This window comes from Macrobrachium nipponense, chromosome 17 (assembly GCF_015104395.2).
Source record: "Macrobrachium nipponense isolate FS-2020 chromosome 17, ASM1510439v2, whole genome shotgun sequence".
NCBI lineage: Eukaryota > Metazoa > Arthropoda > Malacostraca > Decapoda > Palaemonidae > Macrobrachium > Macrobrachium nipponense.
This window is the reverse complement of record NC_087210.1, coordinates 73,564,689-73,587,462: the sequence shown is the minus strand read 5'-3', so window position 1 is coordinate 73,587,462 and position 22,774 is coordinate 73,564,689. Positions and strand designations below refer to the sequence as shown.

Genomic DNA, 22,774 nt, shown 5'->3' with positions numbered 1-22,774 from the left:
AACCCCAAAAAAAGTACATTATAACGCGTCCTGACATCGGAGATGGGCATCAGTCGCGACTTGTTGTTGGTGAGAAACGGAGCTAAAGACCTCTACTCCGGTGTCAGGACGCGTTATAATGTACTTTTCTTGGGGTTGTACACATTGATCGTACATGGTCCATCCCTGTACCATACGATTTTTTACCATTATATATATATATATATATATATATATATATATATATATATATATATATATATATATATATATAAATATATATATCTTTTCTGTTGTTTAATCAGGGCTTAGGTACTTCTGGTAAATCAAACTAATTTCGTATTTTAGTAGTTATGTTTCTACTAAATTAATAGTTAAAAGACAGGTGTGGGCGCTGTAATGACTGGAGAAATGTAATCTCTGTTGTTCCTCGGAGTATTGTTCATGGAACATTTTATATCATATATTTACGATAAATAGTTTGGCCTTGAAAATAAGTTTTGCTCATGTACTTGACGACGCTACTCTCTGCATCGATCCCCATCCGTGGTTGGTGAACCTCTTAACTTAGATTTAGCAAAACTTAGTGCATGTTACGCCTATTTTAGCATGGGGAATGAAGTTAAACGCTAATGAAACTTAATATATTACTGTTGGTAGGTCTAGGGCAGTGGTTCCCTACCGATGTGCTGCGGCACAAAAAGCCTACCTTGTTATCTTTGGGAAAAAGTAAATTATTAGAAACAATGAAACAATTTTGCTTATCATCCATTCCCTTTCTTTTCTCCGGTATGAGCAGTATCGATACTTCAGTATCCATTCGCCCGTTACTGCACGTTAATATACGTAAAACTTTTGGCTTGGCCTAGTTTAAATCGAGACCGTTAGACTATGATGATTAATAACTGCAAAAACATATAAACGCACATTTAGGTTTTTACTGAATATTCTGAATATTTTTTCTTAAGAAAACCCGTGTTTATAATACGCAAAAAAGCATATTTTAGTGTGTGGTTCGTTGTGCCTTATTAGTTTCAGTTTTATTAGTGTGTTCATTACGCATATATTTGGTATACAACTGCTCTTACTATTATTATATACATGTTTATTGTTATTCAATTTACGCATTTCCATGGACAGTTTTGTTAAAGTGACATTGAATTTAATTCAGAATTTATACTGGCACACACTGCTGTTTAATAAGGATACCAGGGACTTCTTAAATGCCTGGAAGGGGTGTCCCTAGCCAGGGGCATATTCCTGAACAACACATAATCACTAGTCTGATTATGGTACTTTAGATTTTTATGATTAGTTTATATATATTATTTTTAATGTAGACACTAAGTTACGTTCCATTAAGTGGATGGCTTCAGTGGATAACAAGATAATAGTTACTGCCACACTTACACTTCTAGTGGTGCCTGTAGGATCAGTCCCGCGTAGATAGCTTCCTAAAACCGTTGACCACCTCAAGGACCTACGCACGAGTTCGTCGGCATTTATTTCTATCTTTCATTTCTGTCTTTCTTTTGCTCTGCATTCTCCTTCTTCCCAGTGTTTCCGGATTCTATTTCACCAACTTATCGTTCTCCATTCTTTTTCTCTGTGACCACAGCGTCTCAAAATATTCGAATATATCTTTTCGTTCTATTTGTATTCAACATCCCAACTTCATTTCCAAATAGGTGAACTGGCTCAGCAGTCCATTACAGTTGATGCTGTTATTGTTACTGTATTTGTTGTACAGTTATTGAAATAATCATTAACTAAGCAAAGTTTTGCCACTAATAATGATTAATTAAAAGAAAACAATGTCCTAATATTCATATCCATTGGGAGCATATGCCATGTAAATAACCGCACCCCCCCCACCCCCGCAAATCCACCACTGCCTAGTGAGTCATTTATTTGCCTCGTCTCTCATCCTGCCATCGCTCCCTAAATTTACTCCCAAGTAACTAATACAAATCAACCGTTCTCATTTTTCCATTGTTGTTGACATTCAGTTCTCTCTATCTTCCTTGTTTCCATTCCCTTAATTGATCTTGCGTACTTTTAAATTTACGTTTCTCTTCTTCCAAATACCTACAATTCCATATTAATTTTTTTTTTCCACGGAAAAACACATACAGGTTTCGGAGAGTTTCGGTAGAGTTGCTGTAGTCAAAACATAAAATAGTATTCGTAATGATCGTCTCCGGCGCTTGGCTATGTGCCAAAAATTTTATAATCTAATCTAATCTCGTAATGATCGTATGCCAGGATTGAACTTGAGGTTTACTAAAAATTTTTGGAAAACGACGTTTTTTTTCTGTTAGATGAAGTGTCTTCATTTGAGTTTTGTTCTTGGGTGTGCAGGAGTGGTTTGAGGAGGCCCTGCAGTGACTTGAGGTGCTTTGGAACTTTCATTTCATCTTGATATCCCTAGTTTCGTTGCTTTATCTGTACAATTTTCAAAATTATTCAGGGTGAAAGACGGCGAATAATAAGAATAAAGTAATGTGGTTTTAAAAAGAAATAATAAACTGGAACCGTTAGAAAATAATAGACGATGAAAGAGTTTTTTTTATGTTGTTTTTGAATCGGTGGTTTATAAAATGGATTTAAAGTCATCTTCAGAAATTGTTTTGACACGTCATTTAAATATTATTTTTTTAATTTTCTCTATATTGTTAATCTGACAAGCGCTTAATTTGGTGTAATAATTATGTAAGTATCAGTAAGGTTTTGACTTCTGTAATGTGTGATAAGCGATAATATGGTTTTACAGACTTGAGTTCTAATTCACATTCAGTTAATAGCATGCTCGTACGTTTTTAAACTATTATGGAATCTTGTAAAGATGCTAGTATCATGTAAAAAGTATATAGATCCCTAAACTCGCCTCGTCATTCAAGAAACTGAAACAACAGTTTAGTTATTCACTATTCGCGGCTCAAATTTTAGCGTGTTTGGTTCTGAATATTCTTTGTTTTATAAGTTTTTTTTTCTTTAATCAATGTTTCCTAGTTATTGCATTGGTATTCACTGTTTAATTAGGTATTCTAATTTATGTAGTATGCTTCCTAATTTTTTTTTATTCTCATTATCTATGTGCAGATAAGCATCATATACTTCGTGGTTGCATGTCCACTAGTCACGGTTGTAGTAGTCACCCAATACCTCAGTAGTTCCGTGGCATCAAAATATAACAAAAATATTTAGAATCTAAGCACTATTCATGCAAGGATAATCTCCATTAATGTTAGGATAATATTTTCATTTAAAATTTTTCTTAGTGTTAGAACATCCCTTTCAAGCTCTTGCGGAGAGAGAGAGAGAGAGAGAGAGAGAGAGAGAGAGAGAGAGAGAGAGAGAGAGAGAGAATCCATGATTTTGTTTTCATCAGCTGTCTACCGCTTCCGATAATATTTACAATATCCCTTTCAAACAACTGGTCTATCTGATTCATAACTGCAGCCGAGGCGTGGTAGTGGTTTCGAGTGACATAATTTTACTGGCAAGCCATTGACTTACCCGTGATCATCTGGGTAAACTAAAACGTGACATGACATGCGTGACCTGCATATTACATGTTCCGTGTAAATAATAGGTGCAACTCTTCCCACAGTGTTTTTTTTTTCACATGCTACAGTTTAAAAACTTCGCATTAATCACAAAAGCTTTTGTTCTGTAAGCGAATATATATTGCGATCTGTTTTAAAGGAAGGAGGTGGTAAAACGTTTTTGGACTTCATCGTCTTGTATAGTACTTATTAAGAGTTTCTGAATTAGGGTTAATATAGGAGGAAAATTACAATAACTTAAAATTTTTAATTCATTACGGATTGCAGATAATTTGCTTAACATAATAGCTCTTGTTATCTTGGATTGTTTTATAACATTTAGCTGAAAAGCGATCATATCAGAATATATTTTATTGTCTGATAGACTACGTATACATTAATAAAATAGGAATAGGTGTAGAGCAGAGGATGCACCGAATAACGGGAGAAATTCCAGATTTCTGGACCAGAAGCGAAGGAGTGACCGGAATAATTGAATCAAAATGCTACCTTTCATATCTTGCAGCGTTCACGTTTTCTCAGCAATAGAGACCCAAGTCTTTCTGCCTCTTATGGACGATAACATTTCCTTTTTAAAGCAGCTTACCCAACTCTGTTAGCAGCTTACTTAAAAATAATTGCGAAATTATTTGACGAAGTCTGCTCTTAATCGCATAGGCAAAAAGGGAAGACACTGAGCCTATGCAGAAAATTTAGCCTGTCATTTTAGCTCAAAGTTTCTGACTGCTTGGATAAAGTTCCGGGGTTTAACGAAGTTTCTGAACAACATTAGGAACTCTAATGGGAAGAAATTCATTTCTCGTAATCAAAGCGTAGTCAGTGCTATATTGTTCCAGACATGAATAAATCTAAATGACCTGATATAAGGCTAATGACACTCTTTGTCTTTCTATAGTTGGCTGTTTAAAGTAAATTACCTTACTTGCTAAATTATTTATATATTCCTTAGTCTAGTATAAGATTATATTTCTGGAAATAAATAAATCCACTTTTCCTACATTTTTGTTTGTTCACTTAATGAATGTGTCCTCTTTTTAAGTGCCATTTATTAGCGTTCATGTCTTATTTTTCAGCTTTATAGTAGTGAATTAGATCTGTAGTGATGAGAGCCTTTGTAATTCCATGTACAATTACACCTCACATGGTCTACAGTGACCCTTGGTCAAGAAGTAAAATTGTCTTTTGTAAACGCATGTGATGATTGTAGGAGGATTATTGTTATTAAAACGCTGTAGACATTTTTCTAAGATATATTTGTGGGCTTTACTGGGCAACCTTATCTGGAAAAAGATGAACTTTCAAATTAATACTCTCTCGAAAACAAGAAGAGAAAATATATTCATTATTATATTTTATTATATTCTATCTCTTCGTATCTCTTATTTCATTGAGGACTTATATGCCTCTAAATTTTCTTTTTAGTCTCTTTCTGGCTTTTTTGCTTTTAGCTTTGGTTCCTGTCATTTTTTGACAGTTCTTCTGGCGCTGATTAACCCTTCACCATGAGCTGCGTTTTCATATGAGTATATAACCCTATTCATTAAATTTTAATTGTGGTACTTCCATCCATATTTAGAATTTTATTAACCCTGTAACTACTTTTATTATAAAAAAATATTAATTGGGTTTGTTTAAATAGCGTTTATTCTTCTTTGCAGTTCAATTCTGGGAGTAACTTTATTCTTCAGAGCCTTATGTTTAACGTGGAATCGTTAAGATGCAGCTGTCAAATATCAGAAATCTCGGTCGTGTCGACAACCTGTATTTTCCTATGTATGATAAAAAGCATTGTTGAATAACTCCGCTAGATAAGCTCAGGAACCATCAATGCCTACACCGAGTATAATTCTTTTTTCAGAAAATTCATTAATATCTTTTGCACAAACTGTGAAACTGTCTTTTCAGTGCTTATTAGATAAATAATGATAATATTCAGTAAGTTGTAAAATTTAATTTAATGAGTGACATATATCTCCACGGTACGTGTACATTTTTATGTCATGTTAGCATTGAACCTCCCCTTAGATTTCTATAAAACAAAATACTTGAAATGCCCAGGACACATTTGAATAATGATGCAATCTGTTTGAGTGTAGGGCGTAATTGCGAACATTTGTTATTCGGTAATCACTTGTATCGAAATTGCCGCTCTTGTTTTTAGGAAAGCCGGGAAACAAATCCCATCAAATCTCTCTCTTTTTTCTGTTGCTATATTTAGAGCGGGATGACAGATGAAGTAAAGATTTAGAATGCTCAAGTCAAGAGTATTATGTAGTGAAAAGATTCACCGGAGCATAAAGAAGTAGACACAAAACGTAAAGTGCCACGCAAATGATGTTTCCATGCCATACAAGAGCTCTTCAGCTAACACTTCAGTTACACATGGGAGCTTCAAGCTAGCCAGAGTTGTATGCCCAAGTTACTTTTTTCAAATCTGGAGCCTCTGGTGATTGGTCATGGAGGGGGAATGGTCCCTCGTGATTGGTCGAAGCGCCGATGACGTCGCAGTGTGAAGGGTTACTCCTAGCGAGCTTCCTCGACTTCCAGCATCTCGATATTGATCTGTGTGCGCGAGAGGAGGGCATACTCTTGTAGCGTTCAAAATGCGATCCCAAAGTTTCGGATGAGCTCATTGCGCAGTCTAACAGCTTTGTTTCCACTTCAGAGGCAGTTTCTCCTTTCCTTCGCTTCCTGGCGCATCTCTTAGTCTCTACGAAACGCTATGTCAATCTTTAAAGCGCCCTTCTTATTAGAATTGGGTCTACGACCCTTTTGCAAAACAAGTGACCTTATTCCGCGAGACGTCCCGCCGACAGCCAGAGAGCCATCTAGCGGCGGAGGAGCAAATAAGGGATGCAGGTAGTGAAGCAGCAGCCAGTTGCGCTCCGATGGCCGTGTGGTGATGGTCACGCACGTTGCTAGGACCCCCAAACTTGCACCCAACCTTCCTCTACCTAACCAATCGAGTCGTGTTGTCACAATTTCACGCCTATGACTAGGAAACTATGAGTGGCTTGGTTTTTAATTGATCGAACCCGCATGCAATCTAAGGAAAGATAATGAGATAAAATCACGACGTGTGTTATGTTATCATCATGTTATATGGAATTGCTTTGATGTCTATAGCCATTGCAGACAGTGGAAATTTTTTCTCTCTCTCATGAGTGCCGGTGAGATGATTCAGCAAACAGACCGCCTCCTTCACGAGCGAATAATCTAAAAGGCCTTGCGTCCCTGAAGGTGAGTGTTTGAATGGGAAATCAAAGGGAGGAATCGGAACAAGGGCCGCTGATATCTTAGGGCTTGAAGGGAGAGGGAAGCAACAGGCGGAATGTTATAGTTCACGACAGTTGTGGTGGTGAGCATAGGGAAGGAGGGAGGGGGATGGGACCCTAAGGAGAGGAGAGGAGGCATGGTAGTGTCCTGCCCACACACACACACACACATACACATACACACACATACAGGCAAACCCATACAAACAAACAATATGCTATATAAAATGGAAACACATCGGCCGGAGACCACTTCACTTAATGAAGCATCTTTGTTCTTGAGATCTACGGTTCTTTTCGGTCAATTGTTGAGGGCTTGAGTGCCCTAGACAGACGGAAGCTTTTCCGAGAGGCAGTTTCTTCTTTAATGTCATTAATTATTACACAAATAATGGACGAGTTCTGATACAGTTCTTAAGGTACAGCTTGCGAGATAGACGCTTGAAAAGATGAAAAGTCACATAGCTTTAATTCATAGACGTGATGAAACTAAAGATGAAGAATATACATAATTATTAATATGCGAAGTTTATTTTCCTCAGTTTCTGCTTCAGTTTGTAAGTAAAGATATGACGATAAGCATCTGTTACTGTCCATTCGTTAACAACAAAGTAGAGCTTTCTGTATTTTATATTTCTTTCATTACATATATTTAAATTTGATTCTTGTTTTTTTTTAACATTTTACAGTATCGAAAAATGAGATGTAAGTATTTCTAAATAGAGGGACAATAATTTAGCCGACTTATTTCTAAAAAAATGAGTAAAAATGAGTTGTTCTCTACAGCCGTCTTCAGCTGGAAGATAGTTATAAATGTAACAGGATTAACGTAGTTGAAGTTACTTTTGGACCGGTTCTGCCACATGTTTAACTCATTTAAGAGTATAAAACTCAAAAACACTCTGTATATTTATACTGTATATTGTACATATTACACATATGCAATTTATATATAAGTATGTTATATATATACTAATATATATATATATATATATATATATATATATATACTATATATATATATATATATATATATATATAAATATATATATATATATATAATATATATAATATAGTGTACACGTACGTTACATACACTCATTTACATATACATGTATACTAAATACTTATGGTACTCATACATATGTATATGCGTGTGTGTGTGTGTGTGCACTCCCATAATTTACGAGTAGCAGTTTTCATAATTTCATGTCCATTCAAACGTGAATACATTCATGTGTGCCAGCTGTTAACAACCGTATATACCCCTACACACTTTAATACATACATATATACACGAAAAAGTTCAGGAAAATCATACATTTGTGTGTGGTTCCATTAACTTTATGTATGTTTAGCCTATGTGTATGTCCACAGGCACGCATACTATTATTTATTTAGTATTGTTATAATATACCAAATAATATATTGTTCTGTCATCATATTACCGAAGAAAATTGTAATGAGAAAATAAGACGATAAGCATGCTTCTGCAGTACAGTGACTAAACTATGGCAAATAGAAGAAAACTCAAAGGCGTAAATCCACAAACCTGCGTCAGGTTGGTTTCAATGTATATTATGTGTTCATTTATGATTTTGCAGGTGTGAAAAGTGTACAGTATACTCATTCATATATTTAACATTTAGAAATTCTTGTGTTTGATTTTTAGTGCCGGATTAATCAAATGTAGTGTATACGAACACATACATACGTACACACACATACACAGACACACACACACACACACACATATATATATATATATATATGTGTGTGTGTGTGTGTATATATATATATATATATATATATATACATATATATATATATATATATATATATATATATATATATAATATTTTTGTGTATGTTTGCAAGTTTGTATATTCCTCATGCTGTAGGCACAGAGAGGATTTACTCGGAACATGATATCAACCTAGATTTAAAGAGGCATGGATAGCAACAGCAAGACTATTCCCCTCTCGTCACGTGTAAAGCGAAATCCGGTGAAACTGGCATAAAAAATTCTAACTGGAAGCTCCAGTGTATCTGACGGGTTCCAGGTTATGTATCTCATTAATGTGCCATCACGTGGTGCGGATATCCCCCAGTGGTTTAGTTAGCAGTGGCATTTGCAGCTAAACTTAGAATCAGAATCCTTGGGAAGATCGATATTTCCGTCGAATACCTGGTATTCTGTCAGTATTTTCGTTTTCCAGTTTTCCAGACTTCCAGAGAGATATCTCTCATTCCTCGTAGATATACCTAATTTCCCTCTTGTAATCTAGACTTCTAGAGGAATGTCTGTCTTCGTGGAAAAACCCTAATCCTAACCTCTCTCTCTCTCTCTCTCTCTCTCTCTCTCTCTCTCTCCTCTCTCTCTCTCTCTCTCTCCTTTTGCCGTATCCTTCCCGTATGTGCTGGATGGTTTGCCACTCCCGTCGAAAATATACGTGTCTAGAGAGCGTTTAATACGCAGGTTTTAAATTATTGTTTTAAATTGATTTTCAGGTATTTGTATTTTGCACTTACATGATCAGTTTCGTTAATTTTATTTATGTATTTCATTTCATAAAGAAGTATGGCTTCTGTTCCTTAGAATGTTACTTAAATATATTTTTCATTTATACGAATCTTGTGTGGTAGTTTTGTACATATGCGTATTTTATATTTATTAATTTTTTTTTATTTATGATATTGCTAGTGCGGGTACACACACACATACGTATGTATATATATATATATATATATATATATATATATATATATATATATATTATATATATATATATATATTACAAATGCGGTTACACGCGCGTATGGTATGTTTATATATGTATATGTACCACACATATCCACAGGTGAAAAATAATAGCCAGGGTGTAGGTCCTGACCGGTTTCGGCTTTATTTTCAAGCCATTGACAAAGGACTGATACATAGTATTAGATTTCACAAGTATATATACTAGAGACAGTACTGACGAACATACACACAACCCTTTAAGACTGCAGATCCACCCACAGGCAGGTGTCAAGGTAGGAGTGGTTTCAAAAATCATTTGGCTAAAATTTACAATAAATTCTCAAGGGATACTACCGATTAGGGTACCCACCGTAGGAGACAACAAGTCCACACCTGACAGGTATCAGGGAGGCGGGGTTGGACATCTCATTACCTAGTCTACTGCCCCCTTACTGTGTTTACAAATATAATAATCCTAGTTCCATACATCTCTACTGCCTGCCTTAAAATTTAAACAGTTTACAAATTTCTTTTGATATTGAAGGATCAAGTTTATACACTCCTTGACTGATGTTCATATTATCATTGTAACTTTCTTTTATAAAAGTAGATTCAATGATATTCCTTTCCATTGCATTATTAGAACACACAAGCTTTTTTGCCCCTTCCCAGTTAATAGCATGATTGTTCTCACTAACATGTACAAAAATACCATTATTTCCCTGTGCATATCTCACACATTGTTTATGTTGTTCTATTCTTTTTTCCAGTGCTTTCCCCGTTTGACTAATATATATATATATATATATATATATATATATATATATATGAATATACATATATACTTATATATCTGCATATATTGTACATATATATAATTTTTCTTCCTGAAACACCCGTTTTGTTTTCGGTATACCTTAGCCTTGAAGATTGAATTACGTTTTTGATGTATGCATCGTAAATAAGGAAAAGCACACTGGTTATGCTACAACATCTATTTCAAGCCATCCATGGATAAAAATAACTGCATAATTGCTTTCCGAAATGTAATAAAGCTCTTGGTGTAAATATTATTGCAGAAGTGGTATTAGCTGCAATTTTATCGGTATTGAATTCGAATAATTTTTTTTGCGTTATTGAGAACCGCTTCATATTTTCATCCTTATGTATGTATATGTATGTATGTATATATATATATATATATATATATATATATATATATATATACACATATATATATATACATATACATATATATATATATATATATATATATATAAATATATATATATATACACATATACTATATATACATATACATATATATATGTACATATAATATATATATATATATATATATATATATATATATATATATATATATATATATATGTATATATATATATATATATATATATATATATATATATATATTATAGAGAGATATATAGAAACTGGTTGATTGGAGGTCATCACCTATTATAGATGGGTTACTAGGGTCATTTCTGGTTAAGGACTGCCAGTATATGGTTACCGTTTTCTAGGGATAAAACCTTTTGTGCGTCCCCAGTTTTGAAAGCTGAATTTACTGTAGATATTAATTTCTTATGGATGAATTTCTTGTGGGTTCTCAGTTCTGAAGACTGAGTTTATTGTAGGCCCTCCGTTCAAAAGGCTGAATTTGTTGTTGTTCCTTATTTATAAAGTTAAATCAATGGTACATCCTCTGTTCTAAAGGTTAAATTTATTGTAGGTCCTCTGTTCTCAAGGCTGAATTTATTGTAGGTTGTAATATCTTAGAGATGAATTCATTGTAGGTCCTCAGTCATAAATGCTGATTTTATTGTAGGTCTTCAGTTGTGAGGGCTGAATTCGTTATTCCTCAGTTATGAAAAGCTAAATCTGTTGTATGTCCTCAGTTCTAATTGCTTAATTTGTTGCACTAGGTCTTCTGTTGGAAACGTTGAATGTATTGTAGGTCCTCAGTTCTCAATAATATTATTTTTTGTAGATTCCAGTTTTTAATAGATAAATTCACTGGAGGTCTAAGTTCTAATGACCAAAAAATGTAAGTCCTCATTTCATACGAATGAATTTGTCGGTCATCAGTTTTAAAGGTGAATTTATTGTAAGTCCTTAGTTCTTAGGAATGAATTTGTTGCAGGTCGTCAGTTCTTAAGGATAAATTTATTGCAGGTCCTTAGATCTTAAGGATGAATTTGTTGTAGGTCTCCAGTTCGTAAGAATAAATTTGTAGCAGGTCCTTTTTTTTTCTCCAGGATGAGAAGGCTGAATGTATTTTATGTCCTAAGTTTTCAAGGAGGACTTTGTTTTGGCTCCTCAGTTCTAAAGGCTGAATTGCTGATAGGATTCCAGTTCTCAAGGAGAATTCGTTGTAGGGCTTCTGTTCTTAAAGGTGAATCCATTGGAAGTCTTCAGTTCTCAAGGATAAAAATGTGGTAGGTCCTCATTTCTCAACGATGAATTCGTTCTAGGTCCTCAGCTTTTGAGGATGAATTTATTGTAGATCCTCTGTTCTGATAGCTGAATTTATGGTATGTCTTTTGTTCTTAGTGATGAAATTGTTTTACGTCTTCTGTTCTTAAGGGTAAATTTCTTGCAGTTCCTTAGTTCTCAAGGATGGACTTGTGGCAGGTCCTCAGTTCTCAAGGCGTTGCTGATCCTCAGTTTTGCAGGCTAGAATGAGTGTAGGTCCTATGTTCTTAATGATGAATTCATTGTGGATCCTCAGCTTTAAAGTCTGAATTTATTGTAGGTCCTCAGTTCTCAAGGATGAATTTACTACGGGTCCTCATTACTTAAGGATGAATTTGTTGGTCCTTAGTTCTGAAGACTGAATTTATCGTAGGTCGTAAACTCGCAAGGATGAATATTTTTGGGTACTCGGTTCTAAACGCCAAGTTTATTGTGGGTCCTCAATTTTAAAGGATGAATTTGTCGTAGATCCTCAGTTTTAGACCTCAAGGATGAATTTATTGTAGGCCCTCAGTTCTGAGAGCTGAATTTAATGTAGTTTTTAGGTTCTTAGCGAAAAATTTGTTGTAGACCATAGGTAGTTAATTCTTAGATAGTTCGAGGTCACTAATTGTTAAAGGATGAGGTTGCTGCAAGTCACCAGCAGTCAGATATGGCGTGATGGAATTTACTAATCACAGAGGACTAGTTAGCCGTCAGCAACCATTCACCAAGGCTGACAAAATTGAAAGGAGCGCGATATTAGGTTCGGTGAATAGTAAGGAAGCAAAACTCGACGACGTGCGTGTCTACTGTCGTACAACTTTAAATATCGGTTTGCCTCCAGGGACCAATAAGAAAATTATGTTGCGGATTTTGAGAAAGATGAGGTTCCCATAACTCTATGGCCGTTTTTACCCATATTTCACTATTCCCATCTTCGCATCAGTGGTCGAATTTATTCATTGTGAGATTATAGGAAATATAAAACATACCTTCGGTAAGACATGCGTTTTGTTTTTACACACATTACCGCTTTGTTTTCACTGTTATTTTATTTAAAGTATAGTTGATGGTATTTGCAACAAAACTTACGGGTAATCACTCATATACATTCAGAAAGATTTAGGTTTGTATGTGGGCAGGAATTTTCTTATATAGTATATATATATAGTATATCATATATATATATATATGATATATATATATATATTATATATATATATATATATATATATATCTATATATATATATATATATATATAAAGAACTTAAAACAATCAGGCAACCCTCTCGTGTTACTGCCTAATTATCAACGGGTATCAACGTATCTACCCTTTGATAACTCGAAAGGGATCCAAAGCCTATCAAATGCGAGCAGAGTGCTGCAAAATTGTGACTAGTTGCCTGATTGTTATATTTCCTATGACAGGTAGGGCAACTCTCATGTATACTGAAGTTCTTTTAAATATATTTAAATTGTTAAAGTTCCATTGCATATATTAACCCATATTTTAAAAAGTCCAAGGAATGGAAAAGCAGTCCATTGACCTGTCAGAACTCTCTCTCTCTCTCTCTCTCTCTCTTCTCTCTCTCTCTCTCTCTCTCTCCTCTCTCTCTCTCTCTCTCTCTCTCTCTCTCTCAATTTCAGTCATTTTCACTTCATTTCCTTATCTCCCAGCTGTAACCTCGAAGGCATTCCTCCACCATTTCATCTTCGTATCCCTGACATCTAAATGTGGACATTTATTCAATTCTTTACGCCCCTTTTCACTTTTCTTCGTCGCCAATCTCTTCATTTTTCACCCTATTCCGGGGGAAAAAGTCGGAATCATATATTTGATGGTTCTGGAAATCTCTCGTTGGCTTCCGGCCAGGAATCCTATATTCTAAAGGTGATCTGTATGACGTATCCGTCCCGAAATCTTTCAAGTGATGGGTTTCTTCCCCCAATCTCAAAGACAGAAGGATATTTCGAATGGGACTCCAAACAATTCTCATTTCGTAATGGAGTGTCTCGTATTCAGAGAATGTTAATAGACTGTGTCCTCTCTCTCTCTCTCTCTCTCTCTCTCTCTCTCTCTCTCTCTCTCTCTCTCTCTCTCTCAAGTTCGAAAGTCTATTTTTAGCCTTTCTATTTTTGGTTGTGGGAGTTATATTCAATTTCCGTCATTTTTGTCTCGTCTCGGAAGCAAGACGTTTTTGTCTTGTGGTCTGTCTTCCAACATGTCTTGTCGCTTCCTGCTTGTCTTTTGAATTCGTATTCAAAATCTTTCGTTGCTTTATGTGTCCTGCGGAAGGTTTGATCTTATCAGCGATACGTCTAATTTTTGTATTTAAACCTTTTTCTTCTTTTCTTAATGGCAAAGCGCTGACGATTATCTTAAATTGGTTTAATTTCCCATTCTTCCTTTTTTCCAGATTACGTCTTTTCCTTTGCTTCTCGTTTGGTTTGAGAGTTTCAGCTGATTTAAGCCCGGTCGACTACTGTAGTTAAGTCAGTGCATTTATTTCGGCAATCCTTTTCATCGTATTATATTTAAATGTTTCCGTACGTTGTGTGTTGTTCCTCGCAAAAGTAATCCTCCTTCATTCCTGTATTGCTCGAATTCATGGCTTTAGCAAGAGCGATAATCGTCTTTCGGAAATGAATCTTCTTAAGATATGATTACTAATCTCCCTTCGCTTACGGGAACGGAGGGGGATGAGGCAGAATGAGAAATGTTGGGTTGTCGTCGTAAGCTTCATTTTTAGTTTATTTCCTATCTTACAAGTTATATATAATAAATGTAAAGTAGCCAACAAATGCGCACAGCGTAATGCCTTTTCTATTTCTGTTTCACCGCCTCAGTGGCGTGGTCGGTATGGTGTTGGCGTGCCACCTTGGTGGCAGCGAGTTCGATTCTCGGGTATTCCATTGAGGGGTGAGAGATGTGTATTTCTGGTGATAGAAGTTCACTCTCGACGTGGTTTGGGAGTCACGTAAAGCCGTTGGTTCCGTTGCTGAATAACCACCGATTCCATGCAGCGTAAAAGCACCATACAAACAAACAAACGAACAAAATATATTTCTGTTTCGTTACAGTCATATTTTATATTATTCGATATGGTTCATATGTAATAATGCTGGAAGACATGAGCTGTTATAGATCTGTTTAAGTGTCGCATTATTGAAGAGGTGTCTCGAATTCCTCTGGGATTTTTTATTCATTTCTTCATATCCTCTCCCCTTACGAGGTTGGGGAATGAGCAAATGATATATATATAATATATATATATATATATATATATATATATATATATATGTGTGTGTGGTGTGTGTGTATATATATATATATATATATATGCATATTTATGTATGTATATATATACTATATATATATATATATATATATACATATACATTCATCTGCATACATACATACACACACATATATATATAATGTATGTATGTATGAGTAGATAAATCATTGTATATGGGGGCAAGTGTGCCACGAATTTTGAATTTCCAAGAAATGATAGGACAAGGTCAGTATGCCCGATTAAAATTTCATAAGTTGAGTGGGTACAGATGTATATCGCAAAATAAATATCCCTTGCTTTTCGTCAGAATGTAAGCAAATGGAATTATCAAAAGTAAAGCAAAGCAGTTTGGCTCAAAGTATGGTTTGTTGTTGAAATTATGAATTACACTTTTTCGTGTGTTGCAGTTCCGTTGTGTAGTGAACACATACACATGAGTGTTTTTGTGTTCAGGTGATTTATTGAACGCTATTTTACATAAACATTTTCAACCACCTCTCGTGTAAAATATACGAATATACAATAACATCGTTTAACGGGAGTCAGGTATAAGAAAATGACTAAATTTTGTGTTGATAAATACACCGTCGTGACATTTAGTAATCATTACGAATATTTGCAATAATACTGCACTTTGTGATTACCATCAACTAATAGTCGGCAGCTGCAATATTTATCGACACTGATTTTGATTTTGGACGGAAAACCATTCACGTTGTCGATGAAGTGATTGTGATTGTTTCGCGAATTAAAGGTAGTGGCTGTCGCTATCCAGCAAGTTATTTAGTTTTGATACGGTTTTGATTAACTTTCGAACTCACGCCACTTGGTCTTTCAGGAACAACGCAAATAAGCAAACAAAAACAATTATTTTAGGGTATTGTCTCAGGATTTTGCCGGGAGAATTTTAGCATTTGTTTCAATCGCTATTTTCTGTGTATCTATTAGCTGTGGAGGACGAAACTTTGGCCAAATCTCGTTCCTGATATCTTCAGTATCTTCCGTATTCTTGCGACTGCTGAGGTGACTGGGCCTTTATGTTAGTTTGGGGAAAAAAGGGAGAAGAAGAAAGGGAAGACTTACCTGGTGCCTCACCCGTTAAAAAATGGAATAAAACGAAACTTAACCTGACTCCCTAAACTTTGCCGTGGACGTCCAGTTTGCAGCAATGAGCTGCACGTACGTTTTGTTCAAGGCAACACGTTTGTTCCTTTTTATCACCCCTTATTTCTTCCTAGGTTGTTGTGGATTTGTGGCAAACTTGTTTCCTATTGTTTCCTGTGAATGATGGACCGTTCCTAATGTAATCTTGTTGATTTTATTTTAGAGCGGTTTGTTTTAGCGAGGTGTTATTCAAGGGGTGATGCAAGTTCGTCAGTGGTGCTATAGGTTTTTATATCTTACAAGACGCAGGACGTCTTACTTGAAATGTATGTCGCCGTGTGCACCAGTCTTAAGACATTTCCCCTTTGTAGATATTGATTTCATTTACGACAAGCCGTACTAATACTATTACTAGCACTACAATTAATTTTGTTGCCGTTTAAGAACTCAGTTCTACATAACATACCTTTAGTTTTGTGTCTTCTTAATGGATGACCTTATGGAGGAAAGTTCTGACATAAATCCTGTCCTTTCTCCTGGGGTTTATTATGTAAAGTATATGAAGTATATATATACATCTTTAGAATTTAACCAATTTATTGAATGCTTCAACCCTATGTTGAATTAACCTAATAAATATTTGTTTCTCCTTGTCATCCATCCCTTATCACCTTTCAGTATTCAGACTTCATTTCTAAAATCTGTGTGTGTGTGTGTGTGTGTTGCGAAATTTAATCATATCCTAAAAGATGATCGATTACTATATAAGCGTTCTCCCGGACAACATTTTTTTCCTCTCGAATATTCCTCATATTCTCGAAGACTTTCTTCATGCACAGGCAATTTCTTTCATGTAGTATTCCTGACCTCCTCCTCCTCTTCTTCTTCCTCTTCCTTCTTCCTTCTTCCTTCTTCCTACCTCCTTACTCTTACTCCTCGTCCGGCCTCCTGCATTGGGGAGATATCATTTGAGGTGAGAATGTTTTTTCACCCCTGGAAAGGTTTTCCTTTATTGTACAGAAGCTGATGGATTTGATTCTGATGATGCCTTTGGTGTTGTTGATGTTTTCCTCCCCCCCCCCCTTTTTTTGTGAAATCAGTCGGCCGGGGTGATATAATTTTTTTTGAGGTACTGAAGCATTGCCAAGTGAATTAGGAAATCATTGGAGTGGTTTGCGATTTTTCTCAAAATTCCTAAGACTGCTGGAGTATAATTTAACTTGTAACGAAAAATTCATTTAGAGCCAGTCGATAACAGCGTTAATTAACCAAAGGATTCTCATTGAGTCGTTGATAACAGTGGTAACTGAAAATTAGCATTATTTGTCATTTCATAGCTTACCTAAGGAAGGTCATAACAACTGTAACATTTTGTCTGATTCTGTTCGGTTTTGTTATTAACTCACACATACATATATATACATTTATATATATATATATATGTGTGTATGTGTGTGTTTCTTTTCGAATTTACAATTTATACTCCCCCTTCCCACCGTCTCGGTTCTTTTCTAACACATTCCGATTAATTTATGTCATTTTCTGTATCTCATAAACATGTGTAAAGATTAAACTAAGGGAGCGACAGCAAATTACCCAAATTGCATCTTGATTAAAAATGGTAATTCCTTTTTAATCTCAATGTACGTGAGTTGTTAGTGAATTCACCTTTTTTAATAATTTCCATTTAATGTTTTCACACCATGCTTTTTACTTTTTATTATGTATCTTGTCGTCTTTTCTTAGTCTGTTTTATTTATTGATACTTGAGGACCACCTTCCCGACCCGATTATGCTTTCTTTTCTTTTCCCATTAGTCTGAACTTTTTTTGAGTTGAGAAATAGTTGCAATTGTATGCCAAAGGAAAAGAGGTTGGTAGTGGTTTTTGTTGAGGCTCTGAGGAATAGAGTTGGTGAATAGTTGTTGCTGGTGGTGGTCCGAGGAATAGAGTTGGAGAACAGTTGCTGTTGGTGGTCCGAAGAATAGAGTTGGAGAACAGTTGCTGTTGGTGGTCTGAGGAATAGAGTTGGTGAATTGTAGCTGTTTGCGGTCCGAGGAATAAAGTTGGAGAGAAGTGTTGTTGGTAGTCAGAGGAATAGAGTTGGAGAATAGTTGCTGTTGGTGGTCCGAGGAATGTAATTGTTGGTGGTTGGAGGAGTAGAGTTGGGGAATAGTTCCTGTTGGTTGTCCTAGGAATAGTTAAAGAAAAGCTTTTGCTGGTCCGAGGAAAAGAGTTGCTGTTGGTGGTTTGGGGAATAGTTGCTGTCGGTGGTCCGAGACTCAGACTAAAGGCAGTTTGAAAGAGATTGTGTTCGAGCGGGGGAGAAAAGTTTGGAAGTGATTCTGAGTGAATAGCAGAGAGGTTCCTGGAAGTGGCTGTGATTGAACAGTGAAGGAAAAAGGTTTCAAGTGGTTTTGGTTTGGATACAAGTTAAATAATCCAGTGGTTGAATAGAAGAGGCAATGAAAAGAGTGAGGAGCTAAAAGTAGTTTTAGTTAGTCAGTAGGAAGAAAGATGCTGAACGTTTTAGTGGCTAAACGTCAGGGGAAAAACGGTTGTTAGTGGATGTTGGTGAGCATCAGAAATATAACAATTGAATACGTTATGGATAAGCTTCAGCAAAAGAAAGATGTGACTAAAATGAAGAATAGAAATAGAACACAGACATGGCGAACCATCAGAGGAAAAGATTGCGAAAAGGGTCGTGTGGCTGACCTTCATCAGAAGGTTATTGAGCGTAGTGGCTGACATTCAAATGAAAATATCTTCTGAAAGATGGGATTCTGGGAAGACCTCATCTCAGACGAAATGGTCTTGATGGAGCGTGAAGAGATGCTGGCTCACCTTCAGTAACTAAATGCTCGGAGAGCTATCAGCATCGTTAATTAGAGCCTCACCGGCCTGGTAGACTGCGTCTCTAAACTAGGGCTTATCCGAGCAAAGGTCAGAATAAATAATGAATCTAATTAGCTATAATGTTCTCAGTTTCATCTTAGTAATAATGATCAGAATGATCTCGATCGTCTCGTATCAAATAGGGCACTGGGTTAGAAATAAGGTTTACGGCGGCCATTTCATGAAAGGAGTAGTGTTGTATGATGTATTATTTAAACCTTTCCTTAAAATATATAAATAATTTTCAAATACTTACCAAGAGAAGATAAAAGAAAAATTGTAGTTACTTTATGTATTATTTAAACCTCTCCATAAAAAATATAGATAATTTTCAAATATTTACATAGGGAAGAATAAAAGAAAAATTTTAGTTACTTTAATCTTGTACTTTGGGCATAATTAAAAAATGAGTCTTATTTTGTAGAAAGTGAGGGTTTTGTAATTGTGAAGGTCTCAAAGCTCCGCAAAGTCTGAGCAAGCGGTTTTCCAGCATCCTCCCCCCCAACTCAACCGTACACCCCCACCCCCTCTCAAAAGGTCCCTTATCCAGATCCTGACGTCTGCCAAAATCTGATTTCTTATTCTCATTCACATGGTCCACCCATGGCAAAATTTCTGAAAAAATCAGCATATAATTTTTTTTGCGTAGTCACGCTAACAAACATGAAGACAAGCAGACTAACAAACAGCCGAAAATATAAACACCTTCAATTTCGCTGGTGTAGGTGATTATAACCTGCTTGTATTTCAACGAGGCGCCGAATATTTTCTTCTCTGCAGCGGCAAAATAATTTTGGGATTATTGGTCTTTCTGGCACGACATATTTCTGTTTAACGTGGTAATAAGTTTTATTTTTTATTTATTTTTTTATTTTTTTAAGCGCAGGGTAAATCAAAGTGGAAACATTTGTGTATAAAAGGATAACAGCTTGGTGGGTTGTCCTAATTTAAGGAAAGATTTACGTTTGGCTTAACGTGGAACTCAGAATATTTTTTGTTAACTCATGACTCTCACGACTGTGGTATAGAATAGAGACTATCAGAAGCAAAGAAACTTGGCCGTTGTATAAATGGCAATAGCAAGAATGTTTGGAGTATAGTTGACATCTGTTCTTAACCCATGCCCCACCTGCCTACTGAATTCAGGCAGATTAAATATTTGATTCTGGAAACACAACAGAAAAATATATTTTTTATTCATTCAAATTAGCACCTCTCGTATCCGTGATTTAAACGAAGAGTATGCGATACCGTAAAGCCTTTGTACTACTTCCGCTGCTTCTAGAAAAGTCCTTATACAACAGGGACATAAAAAGTGGCATTCCGTACGGAGGTCTCAAGTCTTCTCGTAATATTGAGGTCCTGTGAAGCCTTGAAGGAATTTCTCCCACCAGCAACTTCCTAAACTGATTACTGGCACGTGGAGGCAGGGCGCCTGTTCTTTTAATCTTCATCAGAGGACGAGAGAACCATAACTAAAAGGCCTGAATTTTATTTCTTGCCCTTTGAAGTGCGCTGCTTCCCTTCTTCTTCTTCTTCTTCTTCTTCTTCTTCTTCTTCTTCTTCTTCTTCTTCTAGGAGATAGCACTTGAAGGACTGGGTCTTATGTCTTGCTGTGAAATAATATTGTTTGAATTTTAATAAGGATTAGTTGGGGATGTAAATTTCATAAGAAGTACTGAACAGTTTTTCTTTTTGTTTTTTTTAGAAGAATCTTCAAATTATAACGCCCAAAATAATACAACCCTTCAATTGGGGGTTTCTGACGCGAGGAAACTGATCACGTTCACATAAAAACACCGATTTTTGTTCGTTATTTGATATTACGTTTACAGAGAACTCAAATCAAGATTAATTTGAGCCCCTGAATAGAACTAGTAAACTATATTTGAATTTTTTGTTTTTTTTGGCGTAAAGAAGTCCACGACGTTCTGAGCTGAGTACAAAAATAATATTGCTGCCCGTAAAATGTTGTAATTGAAAAACTTTTGGAAGACGGTCCTTATTGTTTGTGATGATTACTTCCATTTTATATAAAAAAAAGAACTGAAGCTTACAGAAGAATTCCAAAGCATCTGCCCGAGTCAAAATTATATGTTTTCAGAACGTCATAAGGACGAAATATTTTGGACACTGATATTTTCAAGTATCTTCTTCATATGACCAAATTTCCTCTAGGAAGAAGTGAGAATATGACGAAAAAAGATGATACGAATGAAATATAAGGTCTAAGGAATCTTCTCATGAAAGGACGATGTCAGTTTTATTTAAAAAAAAAAGAAAAAAACGGATATTTGAGTGATCTTGATCTAGCCCAAATCTAGAAAAAAGGAAGAATAAAAAGCAGGAAGAGTGAATTCATGCGGAAGTTGTCGAGTTCTCACACGAAAGAAGGAATGTGATAGGAAGGACCGACCAGGAAACAGGGTTAGAATTTCCCAGCTTGAGTATTGACCTCGATCAAATGAGTATTTGGACGAGTGGCTTAATGAGCATTACGTAATGCATATACACACATATATTATATGTATGTTTATATATGTATATGTTTGTGATGTGTGTGTTACCTTTTACAACTTGAAAATACGAGAGGTGCCAGTCTGAATTAATTCATTAAAGAATTTTCTGCTTTGTGTTTCCTGAATACACACACACACACACACACACACACACACTATATATACATCGAGCTACAATGTCCTTTAATATCTAATTCGCTCTACCTCGGAATAAATATATTTTCATATATGCTTAACCGAAGGGGAATTTTTTTCTCGATAATAGATTTACCTGTACCTGGGCGCGAACGCAGGAGACATTCAAATCCAGGCTCGCGGTGGTGGGGTGGAAGAGCTTCACTGACGTGCCTGGATTTGAATGTCTCCTGCGTTCGCGCCCAGGTACAGGTAAATCTATTATCGAGAAAAAAATTCCCCTTCGGTTAAGCATATATGAAAATATATTTATTCCGAGGTAGAGCGAATTAGATATTGAAGGACATTGTAGCTCGATGTATGTATATGAATCACGGTAATGTGCTATGACTATTATATATATATATATAATATATATATATATATATAGATATATAAAAAAAATATAATATCTATATATATATACATATATATATATATAAAATTATACATGGACACAGACATACGCATATTTCCTACCGAATGAGAATCATCTCGAATTCTTTCTCCGAAGATAACACTCCATTACTACGAATCGCAAGAATACCGACCAAGAATAACAAAGACATTGCTTCATTGTCATTCATTTTTCGCCCTTTGGGAGCAAATGGGATAGAATTCCATTTGTCATGACAATTTATCTTTTATTTCTTTCTTTCTTTCTTTTGTCCCAATTTTATTCTGGTTTCTCAAAAAGCGAACTCGGGTGAATAGATGTCAAGAGTATTGTTATATA

The 22,774-nt window shown here is 35.5% G+C and overlaps 1 protein-coding gene across 1 annotated transcript in view; it reads left to right on the top strand.

Moving 5' to 3' along the window:
* Positions 1-6,246: 6,246 nt before the first annotated feature.
* The window catches only part of LOC135196326 (two pore potassium channel protein sup-9-like), a 734,822-nt gene continuing 718,294 nt past the window's right edge, over positions 6,247-22,774 (top strand). Inside the window, exon 1 of the mRNA XM_064223073.1 lies at positions 6,247-6,788. The gene's annotated coding sequence lies outside the window, so the exon portion shown is untranslated. The remainder of the gene's footprint in view (positions 6,789-22,774) is intronic.